The 27321-nt window shown below is 36.1% G+C and overlaps 1 long non-coding RNA gene across 1 annotated transcript in view; it reads right to left on the reverse strand.

The window, feature by feature from the left end:
* Nucleotides 1-23815: 23815 nt before the first annotated feature.
* LOC143693337 (uncharacterized) overlaps nucleotides 23816-27321 on the reverse strand; it is a 120056-nt gene continuing 116550 nt past the window's right edge. The window contains exon 6 of the long non-coding RNA XR_013180894.1: nucleotides 23816-23888. This is a non-coding gene — a long non-coding RNA (uncharacterized LOC143693337). The remainder of the gene's footprint in view (nucleotides 23889-27321) is intronic.

Below are 27321 nucleotides of genomic sequence, written 5' to 3' on the forward strand. Positions count from 1 at the left end.
AATCTTCATCCCTTATTGGATACAATCAAAACATAGTGACAAAGGACAAGGAAAAGGCTTAGGTACCTAATGCCTTCTTTTCCTCAGTCCTTAATAGTATTGTTCCAGATGTCCAGTCATCTGAGCTGGAAGACAGGGACAGGGAACAGCACAGCCTCCATAAAACAAGAGAAAATACTCAGCAACCTGCTACAGCACTTGGAAATACACAAGACTATGGAGTTGGATGGGATCCGCTCAAGGATATTCAAGGAGCTGGCAAAAATGCTCACCAAGCAAAGCTCCATCATGTGCCAGCAGTTCTGGCTAATCAGGTAGGCCCCAGCTGACTGGAATTCAGCAAATATGATGCCCATTGCCAAGAAAAGCCAGAAGAAGGATCTAGGGAACTAAAGACCTGACTGCCTGACCTTGGTGCCAGGTCATGAGTGCCATCATGTGGCATGTACAGAACTACAGGGGATCAGGCCCAGCTAGCACGGGTTTATGAAAGGCAGGGCCTGATTGACCAACTTGATCCTCTTCTGTGGCAAGATGACCTGTTTAGTGAATGAGGGAAAGGCTGTGTATATCTGCCCAGACTTTAATAAAGCCTTGGACACTTGTTTCCCTCAGAGTTCTGCAAGAACTGGTTGCTCATGGCTTGGATGGGTGGAGTGGGCTGGATGACTGGGCCCAGAGAGTGTTGGTGAGGAAAAATCAGGGTACTAATCTCATAGGCACTCTGAACCAGTCCCTACTGGACATGGGGAAAACCACCTTCTGCATCCAGATTTGGGTAAGTGCAGCCTGGGGTGTTCTACCTCAGTCAATACACAATTATTTGGCAGTGCTGCCCTCCAGGTTCTCTGGCAAGCTCCAGCTGAAGAACAGTTCTAATAGTGCCCTCCTTATTGAGATGATATCTGGGGTGGAGCAAGGTGACCTGGGCAACATTGAGTAATCTGAGACCAGTGTTACCTGCAACAGTTACAAATTCTAATTTGTGGATCTAACCTTGAACTCCATACCCTCTAGAGGCACTTGTCTAGTAAGAACACAGGCAATTTTAAGTTACTAAGAAGTCTGAACTTGTGAAAGCAAAACCAGAGTTAAGTGTCAGCTGTGACTATGGACTGAAGTCTCATCAATGACCCTAACCTTATTCTAGAGAAACAGAGAATCCTTAGATACAAACTTGTGTTTTGGTTTGGTTGGTTTGTGGCTTTTTATGTACAGTTTTTTATGCATTTGATAGTTACTGGTGTATATATAACCACAAAAAAACCCAACAGACAGGTTTAACTGTTCATTTTGAGAATTTGCATTGTTTTTTAACTTGTGGTTAATTCTAAAATAGAATTAATAGAATATTAATAGAATTAATATTTCCTATTAGCTTATGAGGAAAGATTTTTAGAGACAAGTAATGATTGGGGTTTTGGGGTTCTTTTTTTAGACCAAGTATAGCTGGGTAAAATGATGACAAGCTTTTGGGCATGTAAGCCCATCATCAGGTTTAAAATAGAAGCAGCAGCCTTAAGGTTAAATATGGGGTAAGAGAAACTGCTCTGTGTTTAACTTCATTATGCTAATCATGTGGGCAAATTGAAGAAAAGACATCTAGCACTGGTGGAGCTGAGGGAGATCCCAGCTCCTAACAGAAAGAGAAAGGCAGTTAATTATTACTTTTGGTATAGTGAAGGATGAAGGCTAGGCAAAATGAGTATGCTATCAAACTGGTATCTCTATTGAGCCTGCAATTCTTAGTAACGAGTACATCTATAATTCAGTTCACAGGACTGTCTTTTGAGATTACAGTGTACGTCACATTTGAATCAGAATTTGATGGGCAGAGGGTGAGGCCTCCTAGCTGCAATTTTTTGAAATTCCTCTTTACTGTTTGATTTTTTCAACGTCAGCATCAGAGATTCCATGAAGACATGTGTCATATGGAATTATGTGAGAAATAAGGCTCTGTATGTATCCACAGAATCTGTGGATTTTGTTCTGCTTCTGTTGTGGGTGAGTTGAAGGAGTAGGCAGTGGAAAAGGGTGGCAGAGAACTCTTTCTGAGAATGAATCAGAAATTAAAAACTCCAGGAGATGGATAGGATTTCCTTAGGTGATACTGGGTCATGCAGATCAGCCAGATTACTTCAAGAAGCTGTATTTCTTGTGGCTACTTCTAGGATTTCAGGATATGGTTTAAATGAGTATACTAACCTGTGGCTGAATTGTTATACAGTCTGAACATAGAATAAACCTTGAGTGAAATCCAGACTTCAGACTACCATTTACGGTCCTTGAAAAGCACAACTGAAGTTGTATAAACCTCAAAACATATATCACTACTCTGCATCTCTGTCATTTTGCCAATCCCTCCTCTTCCATCACATCAAGTATAAAATGCTTCAGAAGCTGCTATGATATCTTACCTTTAAAAGTTGATGGATACCTTCATTTTCCAAACAGGCAAGTTAATATATTTAGGGGTTTGGTAGTTTTTGTTTGTTTTGGGGTTTTTTTTTGTTTGTTTCTTGTTTGTTTTTGGGTTTTTTGGGGGTTCAATTTTTATCGGGTTTTTTGTTTGTTTTGTGTTGGATTAGGTTTTTTGTTTTGGTTTGTTATGGTTTTTTTGGGCTTTTTTTTTTCCCTGACTTTGAGGCTTAATGGAGGCTCACAAATATATTTTTCCACCAGCAGCAAGATACCAAAAGCCCTTGTCAGTTCTTCAGGCTGCTTTATTATTGCGATGAGTATGTTGGTGGTTGTCTTCATATGCCAATGCACGCATCAGTATTATATTATTTTTATCTCTCTACGCTCTCTCTTTATCTCTGTACCCTCTGCCTTTCTTGTTATTACCCACTTCAATTTAAAGTTTTAAATATACTTAGGAACTAGTTTTATTGGTTTTTTTTTAATTTTATACATTCACTCCTGGTCACATATGCTAAAATAGATTTTGGTTCTCATGGTTAAACATAGTGGGAAAAAATCAGAATGATGCTATTAGTGGAAGTTGCTGAAGCATAAATCTTAAGTGAGCTTGTTCTGATTTCTTTAAGTTTTTTGCTGCTGCAAGTATCGTTGAGGACTTAGCAAGAAAGTTAGAAATACATGTCATGGTAAATCTGAAAAATATGAGAAGCAGTATTAAAACTGTCATATCACTGCTCCTGCAGATTTAAACTTTCTGTAGTCTATGGTTACTTGTGTCTAATGAGCAAATGCATTACAGCCCTAAAAGATTCTCAGCCATAAAGGAAACAGTTTGACTTGGAGACAAGATGAAGAGAAAGAGAAAATCATGAACGTTCAGGAAAATAACGGCACTTCTTTTGTAGCACCTTCTCTCCAAAAGATAAAATATTAAAGCAAACACAGAGTAAGTACCTGAGTGTTTCATGATACTTCAGCTTGTGATTTTTTAAAATTTCTATTAATTAATTCTAATGTTTGATGTGTAAATATGTCAATAAAGATTTCACGTGTCAGTCATCAGTATGTTGTTCAAAAACATTGCTAGATTATATTATTGACTTGAGATCTAAGTTAAATGCTTACCCTTGCTACTGGTTTGATACATAACAGGTTGAAGTTGATTTTTCAAAATGAATTGGCAGATTTTGAGAGGCAGTGCAGAAGATATTTTAATCTTTTAAAATGCCAAATATCATTTACTGCCCACTTGAAATCACCATGGCATATAAAGGCTAGTGAATCATGATGAACCAATGAATACTGGATAATTATTTAATATTAGCTGTGGAATTATGCTGAGGGTGTAAATAATGCCTTCATTAACTTCCTCTGAAAAAAAGCCAAGAAAAAACCCAACTGTCTTTTCAGTGTCTCAGACATAGTTGTTCACTGGTATCATAGGAAAACTGCACAAAATGTTTCCAGTTTTCTTCAGTTCCCAACTACTCTACAAATAAGCAACATATATTTTTCTTTACTGGAATAGTGACAATTAGTCTTATGACATAAAACTATTTTACACTGTAGATTTTGTATTGTACAGCTTAAAAATAAAAGCATTCACCTGTTTCAAAAGTGCCAGACTCCACCAAGAACATTTGATGTAGCTTTTTGTTCTCTGTTGTAATTTTTGAAAGGGTAAAATTTATCTCAGAAACATGCTAAATAGTTCTAAGTAGTAAAGGTACCTGCAAATTGGAAAGCATGCCAAATAACAAGCAAAGTTTACAGTATTTTTACCCCTAACACTTCAGTAGGTAAATTTCATGAGAACATGACAAGTACCTGCTGATGCTTTCCTGTAACAGGAATTAGCATCACATTACCAGTAACTGACTCCATCATTATAAGGATGCACCTGTAGCCACAAAAATCACCCCATTAATCCCTATTTTGCTGCTGGAAGTAGGTTTGACATCTGGTGTATGCTAAGAATAAGAGATTTACTTTATTATTTACTTAGACTGCAGTTTGAAATGATCAAGCCCAGGGCTGCCAAGCACTGAGTCCCAAGAAGCTCCAGTCACATAACTTGCAAATCTCATCCTCTAGTCCTTTTTCTTAACCATTTTATTTATCTCCATTGTACATCCCCTTTCAAGTCTCCTCCAGATACATAACCTGTCCTTAATTATGTTTTCCCCATTGATCTCAATTTTACTGCATTTGCAGCCAGCCTTGCTAGTTCTGATACCACAACCTGGATCATCTGTGAATTTTATGATGTCACCACTGGATGTAGAAGGGCATCTTAGTTCCCCCAGAAGAACTTATCTGTTGCTTGCTAACCAGTCAGATAACTCAAACAGGACAAGCTGTCTTAAAATGAGTCATTTTTGCAGCATGGTGTTAACATTAGTCTAGCATCTCTCAACTTTCAATAAACATCTTACTGTTGAAGTGAGATCTGGAAAGATAAGCTGGATTTCTGACTAACAATCATTCACTTTACAACTATAAAAGCCACAGTGAAAAAGTAAAAATCTTCTATATGTTTTCCTGGAATTGTGTGGAGTTTCTCCTGTGAATAGGGGACACTTATTTCCCAGTTACTTCTCAGAGGTTAAGTGAAGGAATCTGTGTATCATCATTTTGTGATAAGTTACATTAAATTCTTAATTGAGACTATTTCTTTGCTAGCCTTAATATAGGTACCTTGATATCATGCACAGTTTTATGTTATGCTGTGAACTGCTAGTAGCTCTTTTAGTTTTATACTGTATAGTGAACAATTTTGATTAAGATATTTTGTCTGTTTAATATATAATTTGTTTTTTAAATGTATCTGATTTGCCATCATTAAAACCTGTGGGCCAAAGTAATTCTTTAATTTAAACTGTTGCCAGAATCTGAGGCTAAGGCAGGATTTACCCATATTTAAGCCCCTTCCAGTGAAAGAGTTTAAATACATAAAGGAGTCCTTTATGACCTTCAAATACAGCAGCAGAACTTCTTTAATAAACTTCGTCTGAAGCTTCCACTCTCCCTGAGACAATGAAACTACCAAGGCAATGCTGGCCTTGCAGGACTCTGCTCTCCAAATGATCCTACTGTTTTCTTTCTGTTGCCTGTGTTGTTTGGATGTTTCTTATTTCTTCTCCCTTAGCCACCTGTGCAGTGTTGCATCTCCTTATGCTCTCATTTTTCATGTCCATGAAATTCCCATGTCATGACTTTTTTTTCCTGCAGTTCTAATAAATTCATGATATATGGCAGGAGATTCATAGTGTTTACAGTGAAGGGAGAAAAAGTGATTAGTTAGAAAAATTAGATTAGAAGAACCCATTCACCTCATTCACTCATAACAGTGAAATCTGATTGCCCTTATGTGAGCTTTAAAATTGTTTTCATATTTTGAGATGACTAAAATAAAAATAAAACCAAATTCATAAAGTGTTGCAGTCACATTTGTCATGTGTAAAGGGGCTATTTGCTTGACCCTTAGTGTGGGGACATTTACTCAACCCTTATTATTTAATTTTTCTGTCAGCACCCCAGGAAAGTCGACACCATTATGCCTGACAGCCTGTCAGCACCATGTTAAGGGGACCTTCACTGAACAGTCCTGCTGGATTGGAGAACAGTTTGACTGACTTAGCCAGGGAAATATGCACTGATGGAGACCCATTAGTGGGTCTTCCACTGTATTTGAGTATATTACTCACTGCCAGTGCCTGTAAAGTGCTCACACTAAAAGTTTACAGAATTACACTTTTTATTAATATAAAAATTGTAACAGGTTAAGTTTTGATGATTGTTTGTGATAGTATCTGATTGCAAAAGTAATACACAGGCAAATTCCAATTCCCAAAAAAGTATCCAGCATGCATAGAGTATGGTTCTTACCCAGTAGGTGTCACCACAAGGGAGAAGACAGGTTCAGGGCATTGACTGATCCCAGCAGTTATGATGGAATATTGCATAATTTTCCCTCCATTCTTTACTTAATTTTATATTATTTCTTTATGTTTAGATGGAACTGGAGTGACTCAAGTCATGCATGGGTTTGTAAGGGATTGGTGTAAAATCCTCTCACTTTGTGTTTAAAGATACAGTTTAAAAAAAACAGAGAGAACATATCCGATGAAGGGTGATCATGCCTTGGGGACAGGAACCTTTGGGCTGCAGGTGTGCATTAATATTACAATTACATTACAGTGAACCAAGCTGACCTGAGGAGAGTGATTTTGTCACCATTGCTGTGTCTGCAGCAGACATCTCCTGTCTCCCTTGGCTGACAGGTGGTGTGCGGTTTATCAGCTGCAAAGTACGTCAAGATCCCCTCCCTGCAAGGATTTCAGCAGAGCCTGGCTGAGGTGTCTCCACTCCGCTTTCCCTTCTGTTCCACCTACCTTAGCAGGGGCTGTGGCTGCAGGTTGTGGGTGTGGGCAGTCATGGCATAATGAGTTTCCAGCATTCCACCCAGAGAACAGCAAACTTATTTTACCTTATAATTTCTATATTGGTAAAACCTCTGCTAGGATGTGAATACAACTTTTCAGTCTTCTCTAATTTTAGACCCCAGTCATCTTTCCACACACATTGTTGTGACACTTCATGTTACTTACAGTGTTGAACTCCCTCCATCCTCTCTCATCCCTGTAGCTCTCTTCATTCCACAAAAGCATTGAGCTGTTTATTTGAAGCCTAATCAAACTCATTATAAGTATGATGCTGCTGATACCTTCTGTGCTAAATTTTGTGAGCATAAAGAAACTATCATCTGTTACAGCAGGTTGATGACAGAATAGTATTTTTTCTTCTATTATTATTAAATATTTCAGTGTGATGTGGCCTTTTTTCTATAATCCTGAAGTTAGATGAGTTATTATGCTTTTATTATTATTTTATTATTATTTATGTGACCTTATTGCAAGCTGTGTGATACCACAGGTTGATCATGAGAAACATCATTATCATCTATAGAAAAATAAATACAAAATATACTTAAGATAAAATAGATTACTGTAGAAGTTATTATTGGAGATAATAAACCACTTAACTAACACATTTTTCAATACATAAGAGTGGTGAGGAAGTTTCTTGGAAAGGTTCTTTTAACTGTGTTTCATTATTCTGCTAAGGTTTTCTGCAAGTTTAAGCCCAAAGAAGAATACATATTCACGAAATGTTCAAGAGTGTTGTTAAGAAGAGATTCATTAATCAGAATGAATTAAATTAAAAGAATTTGACACTAAGTTAAAAAACTCCTGTATTTCTAGAATACAGATATTCCAAATCTATAATACAGAGAACCCACTGCCAAAACATGATGGAGCAAAAGGCAAGTTTATATCCTACATAGTGTTCTGAGGGTTTACTCTTAGTTTGGTTTGTCTTTGGTTTGTTCCTCTCCACCCAAGAGGAAGTGAATTCACTAGAGAAATATCCACTTCTAAAACTGACAATTATAGATAGAGTAATTTCTATTTTGTATTAACAATTTAAAAACAGAGTGAGTTAACAATTACTTTGCTGATGATCAAACCTATCGTTTTCTGTTTGTTATTTTTGAAAACAATAAATGCTGATTAAAGAAATAATAGTGCTATAATCATACTTGGAAGCAGCAATTGCTGGAGTGGAATGAGAAACAATTGATAAAGAAACAGAAGCAGGAGAACAAATAGCAGTTTCTGGGAGCCTCTCAGGAGCCCTCGGCCAGTCCCGGGTCGGCAGACACCGGGGGGAGCAGCCCCAACATGGCCGACAGCGGGGAGACACTGTCTGTGTGTGCCCCGAGGGTACTGAGGGCACCTGGGCTGGCAGGGAGACACTGTCTGTGTGTGCCCCGAGGGTGCTGAGGGCACCTGGGCTGACAGCAGGGAGACACTGTCTGTGTGTGCCCCGAGGGTGCTGAGGGCACCTGGGCTGGCAGGGAGACACTGTCTGTGTGTGCCCCGAGGGTACTGAGGGCACCTGGGCTGGCAGGGAGACACTGTCTGTGTGTGCCCCGAGGGTGCTGAGGGCACCTGGGCTGGGGGGAGACACTGTCTGTGTGTGCCCCGAGGGTACTGAGGGCACCTGGGCTGGCAGGGGGACACTGTCTGTGCCCCGAGGGTGCTGAGGGCACCTGGGCTGGCAGGGAGACACTGTCTGTGTGTGCCCCGAGGGTGCTGAGGGCACCTGGGCTGACAGCAGGGAGACACTCTCTGTGTGTGCCCCGAGGGTACTGAGGGCACCTGGGCTGGCAGGGAGACACTGTCTGTGTGTGCCCCGAGGGTACTGAGGGCACCTGGGCTGGCAGGGAGACACTCTCTGTGTGTGCCCCGAGGGTGCTGAGGGCACCTGCTGGGCGCCTGTGCAGCACAAGAGACACCAGAGACATCGGTAGAAGAGAAAGGGCCGACTCTTAGCAGGGGTTAATCCAAGGTTTTATTAGGAGTCCCAAAGGAGCTCCTGCACCTCAGGGGCCTCCTGCCGAGAGCCCCGGGAGATGGGCCAAGGTCACATTTAAAGGGAGGTGGAAACCAAAAGTAGATAACATTTTACCAACCAATGAGTGACCCTAAGGGATGGGTACTGGGGGATAGACATATAGGACAGCGTATGGGGCAAGGCTTGGGGGGCTGACCCCTGGCCTCTGGCTAATCACTCCACGACCTGGACCAAAACTTCTGGATGGAGGGATGGGATGCTGAGTGATTGACAGAGAGCCAGGGTGGGGGTTTGGGGATGATCTCATCCCGGGAGAGGGATAACACAGGTAAAGGGAGGGGGGTACAGTTTGGGATAAACCATGTGGGAAAAATATGGGGATACAAAACAAAGCTACTTCAAAGTATTACAAAATATAAAAACGCACCACAACAGCAGTTGATGTGATTTTTTCTGTTTTAAGTAGAATGTGAATTTGGGTATAAATTCAGACTGGCAGCTGGCTGATGTTGAGATCTGTCCACAGGTTATGTTATTCAGTGGCATTTTGGTCATAGAATGAAGGTGAAGATTGCCCTTGTTTCAAGGTTTGGGCTTATGTGTGCCCCTTACATAAGGAGCTGCTGAAAACATTTACACTACTTCACATCATCTGTGAGATAATGGCCACATCAGGTTAGAATATGCCATCTGAGTGATGCAGGTTAGCATCAGCAGAACAGAGACAAAATCTTTCCATCAAAACATTTAAAAAAGGAAAAAGGAGACCAAACACATTATGACTTGAAAGTTAGTATCTAGAACATGGAAACATATGCCCAAAAAGACTGAATATTTTTCTGCTGCCATCATCAAAAATTGATGACTAGGAGCTAGCAAACACAGTAACCTCAACAGATGGTCCTGTTACACAAATTAAATTTGTATTTGCTGTAGAAGCTAAACAACCTGTAGACATAACAAGTAACAGAGTATCATAAAGAATTAAAGAAATTCCTATGCCTAACCTGAGTAACAGCTTTCCATCTGTTTTTTGAGGCTTTTTTTTCTTGGTGATTGTTTGCTTTATAGGGAGTGAGATGTGTCTGTTAATTTTATTTTTAAATATTGTCATGTTTGATAGATCAATCTCAAGAAGCTTCTTGCCCTCATGCATGAATTAATATAGAGCTTAAGAGAGGTGCAGCAAAGAATTCATAATTATGAGATCATGTAAAACTTTCTGTAGCCTCACCTGCTTTGAAGTACAAGTTTGATAAAATAATTAAGTGGTTTAAGTAATAAGGAAGATACCTATCAAAGTCAATTAAAAATCTTTAGGTTGTTATTGTCAGCTATTTTTGATTTTAGATTTCAACTATATTCTGTCCGTTTTTCTGCTGCTACTGTAGAAAGTATTGGCAGAAGACATATCCTATTTTATTTGTCTTCTTGATGCTTTAACAAAATGTTCATTTTTGGCATTACAGCAGATTTCAATTGGTGAAATAAACCAGACTTTTGCACTGTCATTAAAGATCCTTTTGTATATCAAATGGAGTGTCTTCTAGGCTGACTAAGAAACCATTCTTCAGATTCCCCAAGGAACTTTTTACCTATTCTCTGGTATATTCCAAATATACAGAATAGCCTAAGGCCAGAATTTGGAACAAAAAACTCCTTGTAGAGCTATATTTTTGGTGTCTTGCCATAATTTGAAATCTATACATCTAGCTGTCCCAAACCAAATAGCTTCCTTAACAAAAAACAAAGTGAAGCACATCAAGATATGACTTAATATTATATTAACATTAGCTGTTTCTAATTTTGTTTGCTACAAAGGAAACTGAAAGAATCAGTACCAACATGAATTAGGACAGAGTTGAACAGTAGGAGCTAAAAATTGATATAGCAGTGTACAGAGAAGTTTGCTTCTAAAAAGCATTGTTTAGGATTTACAGTTCCTGTTTTGGGTTATGGGAAGAGTGTATGTTCAAGCTCTTTAAAAACCAGTCCAATTCTCTTAGGAGTATGAATCCAAACTGCTAAAAACTAGAGCCATTGAAGACCTTGAGGTCTCACTACAGTGACTTCACTAGTCCCCAGAACTATATCTTTATATTAGAACCATAATAGTCCAAAAATAACCCTAAGCAAGATTTACAGACAGAAAATAGGCTGAATGTTAAAAAATCAAGTTAAAAACAAAATTGTGGAGCCTATGTTATTATGAAGTTTTATAGGAGTAATTTCTCAACCTCATAAATCCCATTTGTTACCTTTTAGGGGATCATTGATAAATTCATAACATTTTAATGGTATCTGATCTAAAAAACAAAAAAAAAAAGAAAAATACATTTAGGAAATTTTTCAATGAGTATTCTAGATATAATCAAACTACCAGAAATCCTAATCACTCGCACAATATGTCACAAAGTGAGTTACTTGGAAACTCTGCAATGGGTACAATTGGTATTTCAGGTTTCACATTGACAGTATTGACATAACCAAAACAGTAAATACTATTCAGATGCAGAAGCATCTCAGAAAAACTCTACCATTACTCAAGAGTAGTTTTTGATATCTTTGTGGGGAAGAGACAGGAAAATTAACTCTTTTTGTACTACATGATTCATGGAAAGAAATCTCTTGAAATAATTTACTTTGCAATGAGTTATTGCTTTTTTACAGTCTGAAAACAGATGATTAAAAAAGATTTGACACAGACCTAATTCAGGTATTACTGTGTCAGATGAAATTAATTCTTTGCATACCTGCAACAGAAAAACTGAGCAGTAAATAAGCTAGTGTCCTCAGGCAGAGGAACAGTTTAAGGCAGCTTCATTTGCCTTAAAAATATTGGAGTGTGCTGGTTCTGTGCTAGTTTGTAGACTGGGAAGCACAGGCAGTTTTTTATATTCATAATACTTGGTAAATTAATATTGATATATTTGAAAATAAAAACTCTTCAACTCAAGCTGTTTAATAAAGATGAAAACAGTTTATGGATTTATTAATGAGTAATTAACTGAAAATCAGTGACCTATATCATCAAGTTTGATATCAACAATACAAGAGGTAAACCATGATATTAAACACTTAAAATCAAGAAGGTAAGATGGTAGCATCAGGGAATTTGTGCCACTGTGAAACTAAAGTTGAACTCACCAAAACATTTGACAGAGGTCTTGAATGTATAATTGATACTGAAAGAGAGACAATAAGGAATAAATATTAAAGTTTCTTCCAGTGAGAAAGGTTATGAACCTGGCTTGCTCAAAAATTTTTGTATATATGTACAGTTGTCTAGGTTGGCTAAATCTAAAATTATGTGAGACAATTGCTATGGTACATAGATAAGCACCAAGTGGTCCATATCTGTCAGTATTGTCAGAACATGCAAATCAAAAGCAGTACTGAGATTCATGTCAAAGATTAGCTTTGACATTGTTAGGCTTATTTGAAAACACACACACAGGTATCTTTACCTAGAAGTACTTCAAAAAACTTGAAACAATGAGAAATTTGGATTCTTTCCAAAAAAAAAGGATCTGTGTAGGGGGTGGGAATTAGAGTATTTTACCACCAACCTATCAACCTAAAGAAAACAGTCAAGAAGGAACATTTTCTGCTGCCTTTCTTGAAATAACAGCTAAGGCTAGTCATCTGTTGCTATAGATACAACTTAGGCACATAAAAGCACGAAGCCTGGAGATATCTACCCACTTAAAGGTGCTTTGTTGAGGCTGTATTGGGTTACTAGAGCCCTCATCACAGTCAGAATTTCAGATATATGCCTCATTTGGTTTCAATGTTTCCTATTTTTTGTTTTTCTTATTCTCTTAGAAGACTTGTCTAATCCATTATTGTGACTTATACCCTTAAAAAGGATAGCAACAATTCTTGCATTTACTATAAACCAGTTGTAAATAATTTTTGCATGCCTTGCTCTCCTTTACCTTCTGATCTAAAAGGTGATTTTATCCAACCCAGGTGCCTTGGTGTACAGGTACTGATATTTAAATATCAATACTGATATTTACTGATATTTAAATATCTACCTATTTAACTGTTCTGCAAGCTAATTAGCATTTCTGATGTTCCTCTCTGGCTAAGTTATTTTCAACCCACATTTCTGCAAATATTTAGTAGAAAATATACCTGCTTGAAAAGACTCATATCTGTAGGTTTAACTACTTATTTTCTTTACATTTGGTACTTGAGTTCTATTTATAATGTAATGTGACTAAGGCAGAAGATTGTCAGCCAGGATTTTAACAACTGGCTTGTTCATCCTGAGGCGGAGAGGTGCTACAGATTGCCATTACAATGGGAGCTGCAATGTTACAGTGGTTATGCTAGAACTCTACAATCAGAAAATAATCAGGGAAAAGCACTTCCTTGGCTAGCAGGAAATTTCTTATCTCTTGCCAGCCTGAAATAATGTAAGGATTAGAAAATTTCTTTCAAATTTAGCAGAGCCAGATTTTCGTCCACCATCAGCCAGTGCTATTTCTATTCCAAGAATCTATTTCAACCTATTACAACCTATTTCCAAGTTAATAATGTCATCCCAGATCCATTGGGATGGAAATGAGCTCATATATCAAGGCACTTAAATGGAAATTTCTAAATGCACATGACAGCATCCAACTAGATATTTGACTGAATTTGCTAGACATAGACATCTAGTGCAGTCTGAAATGTCTTCAGAGATCCAAGAAATCCCCAGAAGGCTGGCAAATATGACAGTGATCCAAGTGGTAGTCTTGTTCATTTCTGGAATGCAAGTGGAATCTTGGCAGATATTCTGGATAGCTCAAATGAAGCTGTAAATCTATGTTAGATAAAAATCACACACAAATTTTTACCTTCGAACAAGGTGAATAGCATTCTCTGTTCTAACAGCCATGCTCAGTGCTCATCAGCTCATCTGAACCCGAGACATGTTTGCTCTATTATACAAGCTTAAACACAGATTTTTGCAAAGACGTTATATTTAAACACCTATATTAGATGTGATTTTTAACGCACCTGTCTTGATAGACATGCAGTCTTTTCTGGCACATTTTGAAACTTCCTGTGTTAGTCCACACACAGAAAAGATATTTCAAATGTAGCTTACTAGTTAACAGTAACATAATGACTCCATTCTAACTACCTACATTTTTCTTCTATTCCTTATTTGAAAATAAAACTAAAAGAGAAGAAAATGAAATATCTTTTCATGTACATATTGATGCATAAAATTTTGTTTGCCATAAAATTTCAGTTCTACAAATGGTGCTTATTTTTCTTCTATTTGCTTTGTTTACTGCAGTAACATTAAATAATATCCTCTCAGCAGCAAGTAGTAATAGCTATGTAATCTTCCATATTATTCAGACCCCACACTGTCTAAAATATAATGCATTGCTTACTTACCTACCTACAAAATTCTTACTAGAAAATATGGTAAATTGGTAACGTTCAGTTACATAATTTTATAAACTAATATAAATATAAGATGTTGCATTGAAAACATTTTCAATAAACTACCTGGTTTTGTCTTTATCTTAGCAAGAAGTCATGGATGTAGAAGCTGATATTAAAATTTTATTTTATAAAAAAACCCCAGATCATGTAATCTAGCATCCATTTTATGAAATGTTGTCCTTATCTTTTAGGTTTTTTTTTAATTTGAAAAAATAAGATATAATGCAAATTAACTTGCTACTAGTGGAAAAAAATTCTGTAGCATGTAATACATTTTAAGGAGTTCTCAAGAAGTTAATTCATTGTAAAGGGTGTAAAGGGCAGCATATTCATACCTTTAATCAGAATTCTTCTGTAATTCTAACTGAAGGTTATCTCAAAGAAATTGAAATTTTCCCATACAGGCACATTTTTTTTATTTTCTTATAATTTCATTTTAATACTTTTTTTTCTCTTTCCTCAGCACTGGTAGAAGATAAGATGCAGGCAATTGCTAGTCAGAGGCATAAATAAAAGTCAGGAGAGGCCAAAGATAACTTCCATAAGACTAACTTGATTTATTCCATACAGACATTTTTCCATATGTTTTATTCTATGTTTGCTCTTTTCTTGTACTTGCTTTCCATATGGCAATCCCTCCTCCCAAAACCTGTTCCCCTCTTTCAGTAACATCTGAGGTTTTTGAAGAATGAATGAAAATGTGCGTCTACTGTTAAGATATTTGTGATTACAAATTTGTGAGGACTGGAAGTGATGATGAAACTGCCTATTTCACTGCATAAATAATAGTAAAAGAGATATTTGAAGTTTACTCTCATTCAGGTTATACAGCAGATCAAAGTCTTTATTCAAAACATTCAAGTACATGGACAAGACTAACACGTAGATTGAAAAAAGAAAATTCATTTCTGGTAGCAAATGAACCACTGACAGATGGGGACATCCAGAAATGCATACTTGTATTTATCATTAAAGAATGGTTGTCTTCTATCAGGTTGTAAGATGACAATCATGCTTTTTTAAATATTAAGGCCTTTACTTACTGCTTCACTTTCTGAAATTCCTGTTAGATTACTACTACAACTTCCTTGAATTGCATTCTCTGATTTTGATTCAGCCTATGATTCAAAGAGTGCAAATCTTTAGTGTGGCATCTTTATATGTCATATCAATAAGCTCAGATATTTTACATCATCCCATATGCACCTACTATGTTTTTATGCACCTACTATGTTTTTGTCTTATTTTATGATTATAATGTTCATCCCATTTTTCCTTCTTCTGCTTCTAGGCCTTTTTTTCTAACATATTCATGTATTTTTTGGTTTAAATTTGTCATTATTTATTTATTCCACCACATTTTTAGAGTGTTGTAGGCCAAAGTTGTGTCATCAGACTTCTGCTATACCTTACAAGATTCCCATTTATTTCTTATGAGAGAAAATAAAAGTTTATATTGAATATCACATTATAGCAGCTTCTTTTGTACTGTCCATTCTAGCCTTGAACATTGCTAGGAATGAGGCATCCACAACTTCTCTGGGCAGCCCATTTTGAGGTGTACCTCATCGCTCTCACCTTAAAGAATTTCTTTTTAATATCTGATCTAAACCTACCCTCTTTCAATTTAGAGCTATCACCCCTTGTCCTGTCGCTACATATCCTTGTGAAAAGCCCCTCTCCAGCTCTCTTTTAGACACTTTTTATGTACTGGAAGGTGTTATAAGGTCTCCCTGAAGGCCTCACTTCTCCAGGCTGAACAGCCCCATCTCTCTCAGCCTGTCTGCATAGCAGCAAACCCATCTAGTGGAGGATGCAGCAGGACCATCTATAAGGTCAATTCTAATCCAAAGCAGTTCTCTGAATATTGGCCTTGGTAATAAGTATTCTGTTCTCTGCTTTCCCTCTTGGTCTGGCAGTGTTCTCAGGTGTCATATGTATTGTTTCTACTCAGGTGCTAATTCTGTCTCTCAAGTCTTTTTTACTGATTTCCTGTCTTTTTACGCATCTCAAGTACCTCTTTCTTTAACCAATAGTTCACTGTTTCTCACAATTCAACCATTTCACTTCTAACCAAATAGAAACAGGTTTTAGAAAACATGCTTTAAGATATTAAAACCCCCCATAAGATAAAACAAAAAAATCCATTTTTAAGTTATTTAAGATGCCACTTTGTTTCTTGGCCTACTTGGTTCATCTCCTGAATGAGAAAAGACAATTGATCAAATAGCCCAATTCCTCTTTTTTCTCTTTTCTCCAGTGAAATACTATCTTTTGAAAATAATCCACTTTGTGAGCAACAAAAGTTGTCAACTGACAGTGATCCCAACAAATTATTTCCACACTGGCAACAACTCTGACAGTAATGACTTTATATTTACCAGTCACTGTGTGGCCAAAGCAACTTAAAGCTCTGAAAGACCTGGCAAAAAGAACAAAGTAAAAAACACTGAGAAGGTGTTAGAAAACAGTTAACTAAAAGCTAGTTGTGATACAAATGTGCTAACTTGGGACTGGAAAAATAATCTGGGATGTTTTTGAGGCTTAAAGGCAGCAGTATTCATTCCACCCACACAGTGTGTTTATATACCTATTATATTTGATTGAAATAAAAAGCCACTTGGAGATGAAAATCCATCCCACATATTTCAGATGGAAAGAGCTACCTTGAAAGAACAAATCATGCTTATCTTTTCCATTTAGTACAAGGTAACTTAGAAAAATGGCTTAGATTTATCCTTACCTCTCAATGACTCCAGTTTAGGTAAGATGAATTCTGTATGACTTCTGTGATGTGAGCAACATTCTGGAGAACACTGAAGTATCCCAGGAAATTACTTTTTTCCATGAATATAAAAAATTTTAAATCAAGAGCAGCAGGAACAAAGGTATATTTAATTCCTTATAAAATCTGATTATTCCCTTTCTCTGTCTGGCTTGAACAATATTTTTCCTTAAAGTTTCTAATTTTTAACAAATAGTTCATTTTTAAATTTATTATTTAATTAATTGCATATATTTTTCTTTTTCCTTTTTTTTTTTAATCTTGTAATGAATGACCACATAGGAACTCCATTAAAATACTGTATTGGATTCCAAGACATATGGCGTTAAAAATCATTTGCTGAACACTGTTTCCAGAATTTCTTGTGGTGATATGTGACTTCCAGCATCTGAAGACAAACAAAAAACAAGCCTAATTGAAAAGAATTGGGATAACAGAGTAAACAAACACACACACACACACACACATGCAGAAAGAAAAAAATTTTTCTTCTGGTTTGTGAGCCTGTGGTGAGCTCCAAGTACTTTGGGAATGCAGCTGGAAACGACACTACTATTCTTTAAAGTAGCAACAATGTAGCATGAAAATTATCTCTAAAAGCATACAAATGCAGCAGCTGTGACAAGGGAAGAGGCATTAAAACTAACAAGGAAAACAGGTTTAAAATATCTTGAGGTTTAATATTATATGAATGGCCACAGCAATCTCTTTCTTCTAGCAAGAAATAAACTAAAGTAATGAAGCAGCTGCACATATTACAGTTATTGTTTATAGTATCAGAAAAGATACCTTTTCTTTATCTTTGGGATAAAATAGAGGTCTTTCTTATACCAGCTGTATTTATTCCTCTGACTACACCAAATTCTGGTTCTGACCTTTAATAAGTCATATCATGTATGTTGAGAAGAATCATTAGCTGAGTGACTTGTTAATTAATTAAAATTATTTTTTCTAGGTATAAAACATTCTGTGTCGTATAGAATCAATCACATTGTTCTTGTTCAATAGTTGCAAATAGTCTTCCTGTTACAAAATGAAAAATATTACTCAGTTTCGGGCCCTCTTTAATTATTCAGACATTAATAATAAATGATGTTATACATTAATCTTGAGGTAATATGAAGGAATAATTGACTGACACTGATATATTAGAATACTATCAATATTTTAATTTTAAATAGAATTATATTTCAAATGGCATTCATCACTTGAAACACAAGAATAATTCTGAAATTAGTTTAAATAAAATTGGATCATGCTAATTTTCACGTATAAAGTACACTTCCAAGTAATCAGCTTTGTTTTTATTTGCTACCTTCTTGTCTACATCTAAAATATTAAAAATTGCACATGTGTAATTCTTAATATTTTAGATGTAGACAAGAATTTCTTGTTTTGCAAACTTAGTCTCTTGGGTTACTCCAACTGGTTGAAGTTCCCCAGCAGGACAAAGGCAGGTGTACCTCAAGCTACTCCCTTCTGTGTAGAGAGGGTCTCATTCACTGTGTTTTCCTGGTCAGGCAGCCTGTAGCAGACCCCCACAATAGCCTCCCTTGCCCTGAGCTCCCTTTTACCCTGGCCCATAAGCTCTCAGCTGGCTCCCCATCTATCCCCAGACAAAGCTCCATGCTGGTCATTGACATCGCTCCTTGTCTCCCCTGCCTTGTCCTTCCTGGGGAGCCAATATTCTTCCATTCCAGCACTCCAGTCATAGGAGTCATCCTACCATGTTTCTGTGGTGCCAGTAAGATCACAGCCCTGCAGGCAAGTGCATGTCTCCAATGTCTCTTATTTATTCCTGTGCTATGCGCGTGGGGATAGACGCATTTAATTTGGGCCCCAGATGGAGGTGATTTTCTGGCCAAGAAGATGGAATTCCTTTATGCTGCTCTCCAGGTGTTCTCCTGCTGACCTGCAATCCTTCCCCTTGCTCTGGGCTTGTGGTAGCACTGGGACACTTGACACATACATGCATTTTTCTGAGGTGTTTTAGATGAACAAAAGCAAGAAAGGAACAATTCTAGCTCCACAAGATGAAAAGCTGACATTCTACGGCTTTGAACTCCAAGAACTGAAAGAAGAGAAATGGGGAAATTTTACTCAGCGGCAGAACATTCTGATGAAGACTACTATTTTAATTTATAACAGTCAAGTAATTTTGATGTAAAAGTACCTTTGATGAGGAAATCAGGATATCTGTATTTAGTCTAAAAATATGTCTCTTTTCTTCTGTAAGCCATATTATCAGACCTTGCTTCAGGGTCCATCAGCACATTCTTTAGGGAATAGAATTTGCTTGGCTATGTGTAAGGTGGAAAAAAAGAGCTATGAAAGAAAGCCAAAAAACAGAGAATAAAGAAGACAGGAAAAAAGAGTTTCCTTTTGTAATGTATTCACTTGTCAGGATCTTCTTTATTAGAAGTTGAAGAATGACATGTAAGCATAAACACTACCTCTCCCATCTTGTCTTCTTTATTAGTTCTGGTTTTGGAGACTTTCTCTGTTTCAGTGGATTGTTGTAGGATATTGGTCACTTAATTGAAATATAATTTGTTTTCTGTGATTTATGCTATTTTTTCTAAAGTGCTTTAAAGACAAGAAAAACAATTTTAGATGCCGGAGTTGTTTTGTCACATTTTAGCAAAGAAGAAAAAATCAGGTTTATGACAGTCCTTAGTCTAAAGCTAATAAAAATTTTCCCTGAAAATGTAATCTCAATGATATAGTGAGTTGCATTAACTAGTTAAATAAATGGTTTAAAAGTTCAGGATAAATACTTGCATGCAATTTAAAAGCCCTTTCTGTGTTTAAAAAGCTAGAGAAAAATAGGCTTTATTGTATTGTCAGAGGAGCACAATATGTTTTAAGAAATAGGATTCTAAATAACTTTGTACCTTTTTAAATAATGCAGCAGTTGTATTTCAATTATACAGTTGGGTAAAGATCCTTCAGGATCTTATTTTGTCGAAAGACATCTTTTACTACCATAAATAGATTATTGCCTCCTAATTTATAAATATTGAACTTTTCTGCCACGTAAGTGACTGAAGAAATTTAGCAAAACCTTGCTGTACAGAAGTGAAATAAAATAAAAATTTTCTTCTTTGGAGAAAAGTTTTTGTCTCTATGTTAAACTGGAGACAAAATTAAAATTTGTAAAATTCATCAGCTTCTGAGACATTTTCTCCTTGGTAGAGGTCAAGTAGGCATCTCTATTTACCTACATACTCATCCATAACTCTTATAATTTGTATTAAATTATCTTAATTCTACTGATCTAAGATTTTAATCTCCAGTAGAGATGAAAAACCTGGAAAAAAGCTGCAACCACACTCTAAATGAAAGGAGGTACATTGTGAGGAAAATTGCCATGTGCTATTAAGAATATCTTTGTTAAGTTAGGGGTCTCCAGGTAATATTTCTACCTTTGGGTTTGGTCTTAGTTTTGCCTTTGTTCCTCTTAGCTGGCTGTGAAATATTGTCCCTACATCAGTTGGCCAATCTGTCTCTTCCCAAACCTCAACTGGACTTGGAAACTGAACTTGGCAAATGGAAAAAAACCCCAAACCAAAAACACCCCGCCCCCATCCCCCCAAAAAACCCAACAAGCAAACCAAACAAAACCAAACAAACAAACAGGAAAACAACCAAACCCCAAACAAACAACCCTCCCAAAAAAATACACCCAAAAAACCCCCACAAAAACGCAAAAATAAAGAAAGCCCCAAACCTTAAAAAACAATCACAGTTTCCTGCTCTAGTTTGGTATGTGTCTGCATAAACAATTTCTGCTGAAATAGTGGAAGATGCTTTAGAAGAGCAAGAACAAGCAGTAAGAGAAAATGAAACGTTGTGGTGCCCAAAAGCAGTGTTACCATCAAAGAATTTCAAGTGGAGTTGTGCCATCAATACAGACATTGCTGTATTCTCTTTTACCTTTTCCTTCTAATATCTTGTTATCCCACTTTCTAATTGTGCCACAAACCCCGAGAAAATTAACAATTTAATACTACTCTCTTTGTTAACATATTTTATGTTCCAGACCTAATACTCTTCTAGTTTAAATGATTGCATTTACAGCATAATTTAAACTTCAAACACTTCTAATCTGTAATCAACTTGAATTGCTGCTTCTGTTTCAGATCTGGAGAGGAACTTTTGTGTTGCCAGCTGGTCTATTTCTTCCACCTATATCCATTTAATAAAATTAGAGTTTATTTCTATTTATGAAAGAAAATGTCTCTTTCCAGAATTTCTGTGCTAAGAGGCAGCTGAGAAGTTTCTAAAGTATTTCTTGTTTTGCAAATTGATCAATTCAAGAGAAAGAAAATAATCTAGATAACTTTTAGATCTTAATAACAGTTAAGTATCAAGGAAACAAAAAGTATGCAAGCTGTCATATCCTGTGCAGCTACAATTGAAACAAAGTTGATCATAAAGTTGTGACTGATTTCAGTAAGCTAATTTGAACTTCAAGTATATTTTGTATGTGTACTTATAGATACACATTCAAAAATATGTGTACATATAATAGTGATTTTAACTGTATTAGTTTATTCACACAGTCCTTCCAAGAATAATTTTTCTTCTTTAAAGAAAAAAAAAATCACTGTCATGTATGGCAAGTCCATCCTGTAAGGCTTCTGTTGTTAAAAAATTTATTTTTAGCATGATGACTGAAAAATTAAATTATAATGGCTAATATTTTTAGACATTGTAACCTATCTGACACTAAATATACTGCTTGATGAAATTTATCTTTTCAACTTGATATCAGGTCTTGAGCCTGCCACACTAATGATTTCTTCACTTCTGGATTGCATGTATTTGTGTGTGGCTGCAATAGTTCCCTAAAGTTAGAACTGCTTTCAATTTTAGATTTGTTTAGAATCATAGAACTGTTAGAGTTGAAAAGGACCTTAAAGATCATCTAGTTGCAATTCCCTTACTGTGAACAGGGATACATTTTTTTTAAATCACATTGCTCAGAGCTCCATTCAACCTCCAGCCTGACCTTGAACACTTCCAGGGATGAGGCATGCACAATTTCTCTGGACAGCCCGTTCCAGTACCTCACCACCCTCACAGTAAAGAATTTATTCCTAATATCTAATCTAAACCTATTCTCAGTTTGAAGCTATTCCCCTTGTTCTGTCACTACATGTCTTTGTAAATACTATTTCTTCATCTTTTTTGCAGGCTCCCTTCAGGTACTGGAAGGCCAGAGTTAGGTCACCCCTAAGATGTCTCTTTTCCGGACTGAACAATCCCAATTTTCTCAGCATCTCTTCATAGGAGAGGTATTCTGTCACTGACTCCTACAACAGAGGGGTTCAAGGTTTTATCTAAAGTTACAAATACATCTTCTATTTTCTTCTACATTGTCATTCATTAACAGTGAGGAGCAGTCAAACACCTAGGAAAGTCTTGAAATGATCTTCATGGAGTCCATGGAAAATTAGTGTTTTGCTGTGAATCATTGTTCTCCACAACTATGACAAGTCTACTCCAAATAAAATAGATTGATGTTCAATAACCTTAAATTTGTCTTTAGTTCTATTTTAATTCTATACTTTCTGGATTAATGTCTATTGCCTTCCCTTTTCTCTTTTGTGGTATTGAAACATTTGAATGGGAGGAAAGGAAAGTATCTGAAATAGTGACTAGAAAAGTTACTGTCATTCTAGCAAAGTGATTTTAGAAAAGTCCTACATAAAACTGCCTCAGGAACTTTGTTTATTAAATAGTATCTGGCAGATAAATGCACAGTACAGTTCTCAGACTCATTCAAGTTTTAAGTCTGTTTGATAGAACAGATATGGACAAGGAGTGATAAATGCACGTATTCTAATATATTTTAAAAGAATATGGTTATAGATAGAAGTACTCCATCCAATTTCTGGATTTTCTACTCACCACAAAACATTCTCAAGCAGACTGATCTAATCTCAACAAAGAACATAATTTATCAGAGTAATACAAGACAGTAAACAAGAAGTCCTAAGAGTAACATATTATTATGTTTTCTATTCAAAAATACCTTCAAAATTAAACTGAACACTGAGAACTGGTCTAATTAAGTATAATTCACCCAAAATTAGCTAATTATTTCCATGTATTGTTGCCCTAAAATTTTGGGTTTGTCCAGTTTATAGCTCACATTATGTGACCACTTTTCAGAAAGTTTATAGAGAATGCCACACATTTTACACGTTAGCATAGAACATTTCCTTGAGTTAGATGTTTTCCTTACAGTCTTGAAACAACTTTTTTTTTTTTTTCCCAAGGATTCCTAATTATTTGTGTAAATATTTGGGCATATTCGTTTGTCTTTAAATCATGTGGATAGTGTAGTGTCAGTGAATATATTACAGTTTAGACTCCTAAAAAATATTACTTAAGTTGCATATAGACTCTGTCATGCTTAATTAATGATAAGGATAGATGAAACAACACCCTGGGAACACTGTTTCACAATCAATAGTGTGTTAACTTACTGAAAAGCCATTTTCTAAATGAGGAGTTATTAAAAATTCTTCTTTACAAGTTTGTATCCATCAAAATATAAAATATTTACATTTTCTTTATATATACACTGGGTTGTCAAATAACATTGAAAGTAAAGTGTCTACCATTTGCAAAATGATTAAAAGGAAAACATTTAACTACTCTGGAAAGGAATGTAACATTGTCAATTTTAAACTAGGGAATTCAGACATTTTAGTGTTACACCCTCAGTCACTGTAGAAAGGTCATCCCAGATGGTGCAGTTGACACTCATGGCAAAGGGAGGCTGAAATCAGGTCTGAAGAGAAGAGAGATGGCACCTCATCAGTAAGTGTGAGTGGTGTAAAAAAATATGTAAAAATTATTATGCTATTAAGTTATACAAAACAGAACAATCCCCTGGTAGACTGCTTTCTTCTTTGAGTTACAAGAGATGTGTTAATTCAAATGTGGCTTTACACAAGGTCTAGAAAGAAGAGAAATGCAGGAACATTACTACAAATTGGCAATGAGTGGATATATTGGCTGCATCGGACATCACAAGGTAATGGCCAGGGAGAAAATATAACAGCTGTGTTTTGCTTCAAATGGAGGGGGACTGAAATGTAAATATATAAATATTACTACTTTTCTGTTAAAGTCTGATATGAGTTATACAGGTGCCCTAGAGCCTTGGAACCATCTGGGCACTTGACAGGCTATGGGCAGAAACAGTAGTCCTGCCAAGAAAAATAACTGAAAGCAATCTGTGTTTTACCAGCTCCAAAAAATAGCATGGCTTATTTTCCAAGTGCAGTCCTCAGTTCATTATAGCATTCTGTTGCTTAACAATATTATCTGACTCCATGTAAAGCAACCAATTAAAGAAGCTACTTAGGAGCCCTGATGTGTACATCAGCTGCAGGCTGTAATTTGTCCTAGAAATCAGATAGAAATTGATGTAAAGTGATATGAACACAACTGCATCTCTTCCACTGGTTATTCTTTTTGGAAACCCCCTCCCTGGTCTCAAGAGATCAGGTGTGGCATAGTCAAAATTTTTAATGCACTTATTCTAAACCATTTTTATTTTTTTATTTTCAGGAATGGAGTATGCGCCTTGAGGCTGTCAGCTTAATTCTTGCCTGGCACAAACTGCCATAGCTACACCAATGTAGAGTTTGCTTTTTATAGATAATTATATTTCTGTTATGACTCTTCTGTCATTTCATTTCTGCTATGGTGAAGATCAAGTACCTCTTTCTGAAGGACATGTCCTTCTCCATAAGCAATGAGCTCAAGATTTTTGGACAATATAATTAATTATATTAATATTAATTACATTTAAACAATCCTGGTTGCATCTCAATTCTTATGAATATTCAGGAAAATTAGTTCCTGAAAATTGACTAAAAATATTTTTTAATATAAATCTTACAGATATTTCAGAAAAACATATCTATTGTTACAGAGAGGAGAAAGACAGCCCATTGAAAAGACAATAAGCATACATCTTTTAGAATTATAGGTAATTTTACAATTTATGGTGGAATTTATTTTTTCCTGGAGACTATTTAAATAAGAAATCTGAAACTTGTAAATTTAGTAGTAATTATGTATATTTTTGGAGTCACCTATGACTATTTCTAACATTTCTCAGCAAGATTTTGTCATGCTTCAGTAGAAGTTTGGGTCTAAAGATGACAAAGTATCTCTGCATTATGTAATAAAGTTCCTACAGTCCTGCTAAATTAAGTCAAAATGAATTGTTCCAGTTCATTCTGTAGATCAAGCCCAAGGCTCTGTTTACTCATGTTTCTAAAAATTAGATGCCATTTATAACAATGTCATTCTTTTTATCTTGTCAAAGTTCTATTTTTTACACCCACTACATTGTACTGTATATTTTGCTTCCAAATGTTAGCGCTCCATTCCTTTTCCCTTTTGCACACAGTTCACTTGGAAAGAAATGCAAAACAACTAGAGAGAATGAAACAAACCTGTTCTGAGAGCTGGAGGAGCTCAGATATGCAGAAGGGAGAAAGGGAAGTTTTAGAGTCCATGTAAAGGCAGTTAATATGTAATGAATGCCATGAGCACAGAGTGTGGAGCTGCTCTAAACCTTCCTTTTCAAAGGTGCATAATGTCTTTATCTTTTCATATCTGAAAGAGAAAAGGGGAAACTGCACTAGTTTCACTGATGGGTGTATGCAGTACATCTCACAATTCTCTCTTTTGCAGTTCATGTTCTAGCCATGGTTAAATGGTAGCCTATTCATCTTTCCAGTAGGCATTTTTCTGTATCACCATTGAATCACTAGTTTGACATCACTTTTCAAGACTAACCACTGCATTATCTTTCCTCCATCCTTCTAGCAGTCTGTCATGCAGTGTTCCTGTAGAAATCTTTCATTTGTTTTCCTAAGTTTTATTTTTCTCCATTTTTCTTATTACAATGGGTCTATTTTTCATTTTTTAATTTCCTGTACTTTATTTATATTATCTTTTATTTTAGTTATCATGGTTTATTATTTCCTGTTTTATGACAGCATGCAGTCAGCAAGACTCCAGTTGCATTTTGGGGGTTTCTATGCACAAGCCGACACTGGATGCTGTACATTATACTAGGAGACAATATTTTTCTCAGATTTCTCCTCATTATCATCTTCTAACCTCAGTATTTACACATTTTAATTTTTTTTTGATGCAAGTCACATTTGTTGAGTCTCTTTAATTTCTGTTTTATAAAAACCAAACCTGTTCTTGCACGTATTAGAATTTTCAGAACACTGTAGATTCATAAAATCTACAAATAAGTTACTTGAATATCCCTTCTTATTAACAACAAAGAACATTCAGATTTGCTGCAAGTACTCTAACATATCTGAAGCAGCACAACTGATGCAAATTTTTTGATCTGCAGATGAAACTAATTTGCTGAAAACACAATTAAATTACAGTAGGCAGTTGATCCAAGTCATAACTAGAGGTCTGAAGTTACAATCAACTCTGAGCTGTGTGCAATTGAAATATGGAATAAATCAAAGTAGATAAAGAGAATATTACTAAGCAGAAACAACACTCTAAAACCCAAGAGTTTTAAAGACATGTAGAAAAAGTGGTGTATTATCATTCTTTTGTGTTATCTGTCTGCTGGTCTCCTTACCTCGGTTTTAAAAAAAAATAATTCTGGCTTAAAAATTGATGTTTGAAAGGGATGAGAAGCTTTCCAGGGGTTTACTGCTCATATCTCTACTGACAATATCTCTGTTGGTGTTGCAGTGCTATTACAGGTTCCATCAAAAATCACATCTGAACTAGACATTACGTCAATATACAGGGTGACACTTTCTCTTAAAGATTTCAGAGATCCTTTATAAAAAGCTACTAACTTTCTCAAGATTAGCAGCCTGAGATTCTTATCTTATATTCATTGAGAGCAAATGTCCTATATTATCTGTTCAGTAGCATCTGTCGGAACAGCCTGTTTTTCTTCATCAGCTCTAAAGGAAAGTTAAACTTCCAAGTGAGAGTCTGAACTTAGATTATATTAACTATCCCATTTGATGAGGTCTTTCTACTGTGAGTAGGGCTGAAATGTGATCAAGAATCTTGTATAGCCATGAGAGTGTTTATATTATAGATCATACACATTTATTAAAAGGTATCTGTGCACATTACCCCACATGAGTTTTACACAAAATCAAACTCTGAGCTATAATAAATCACTCTTTCAACCACTCAGCTCCATA

Source organism: Agelaius phoeniceus, chromosome 2, assembly GCF_051311805.1.
Source record: "Agelaius phoeniceus isolate bAgePho1 chromosome 2, bAgePho1.hap1, whole genome shotgun sequence".
NCBI lineage: Eukaryota > Metazoa > Chordata > Aves > Passeriformes > Icteridae > Agelaius > Agelaius phoeniceus.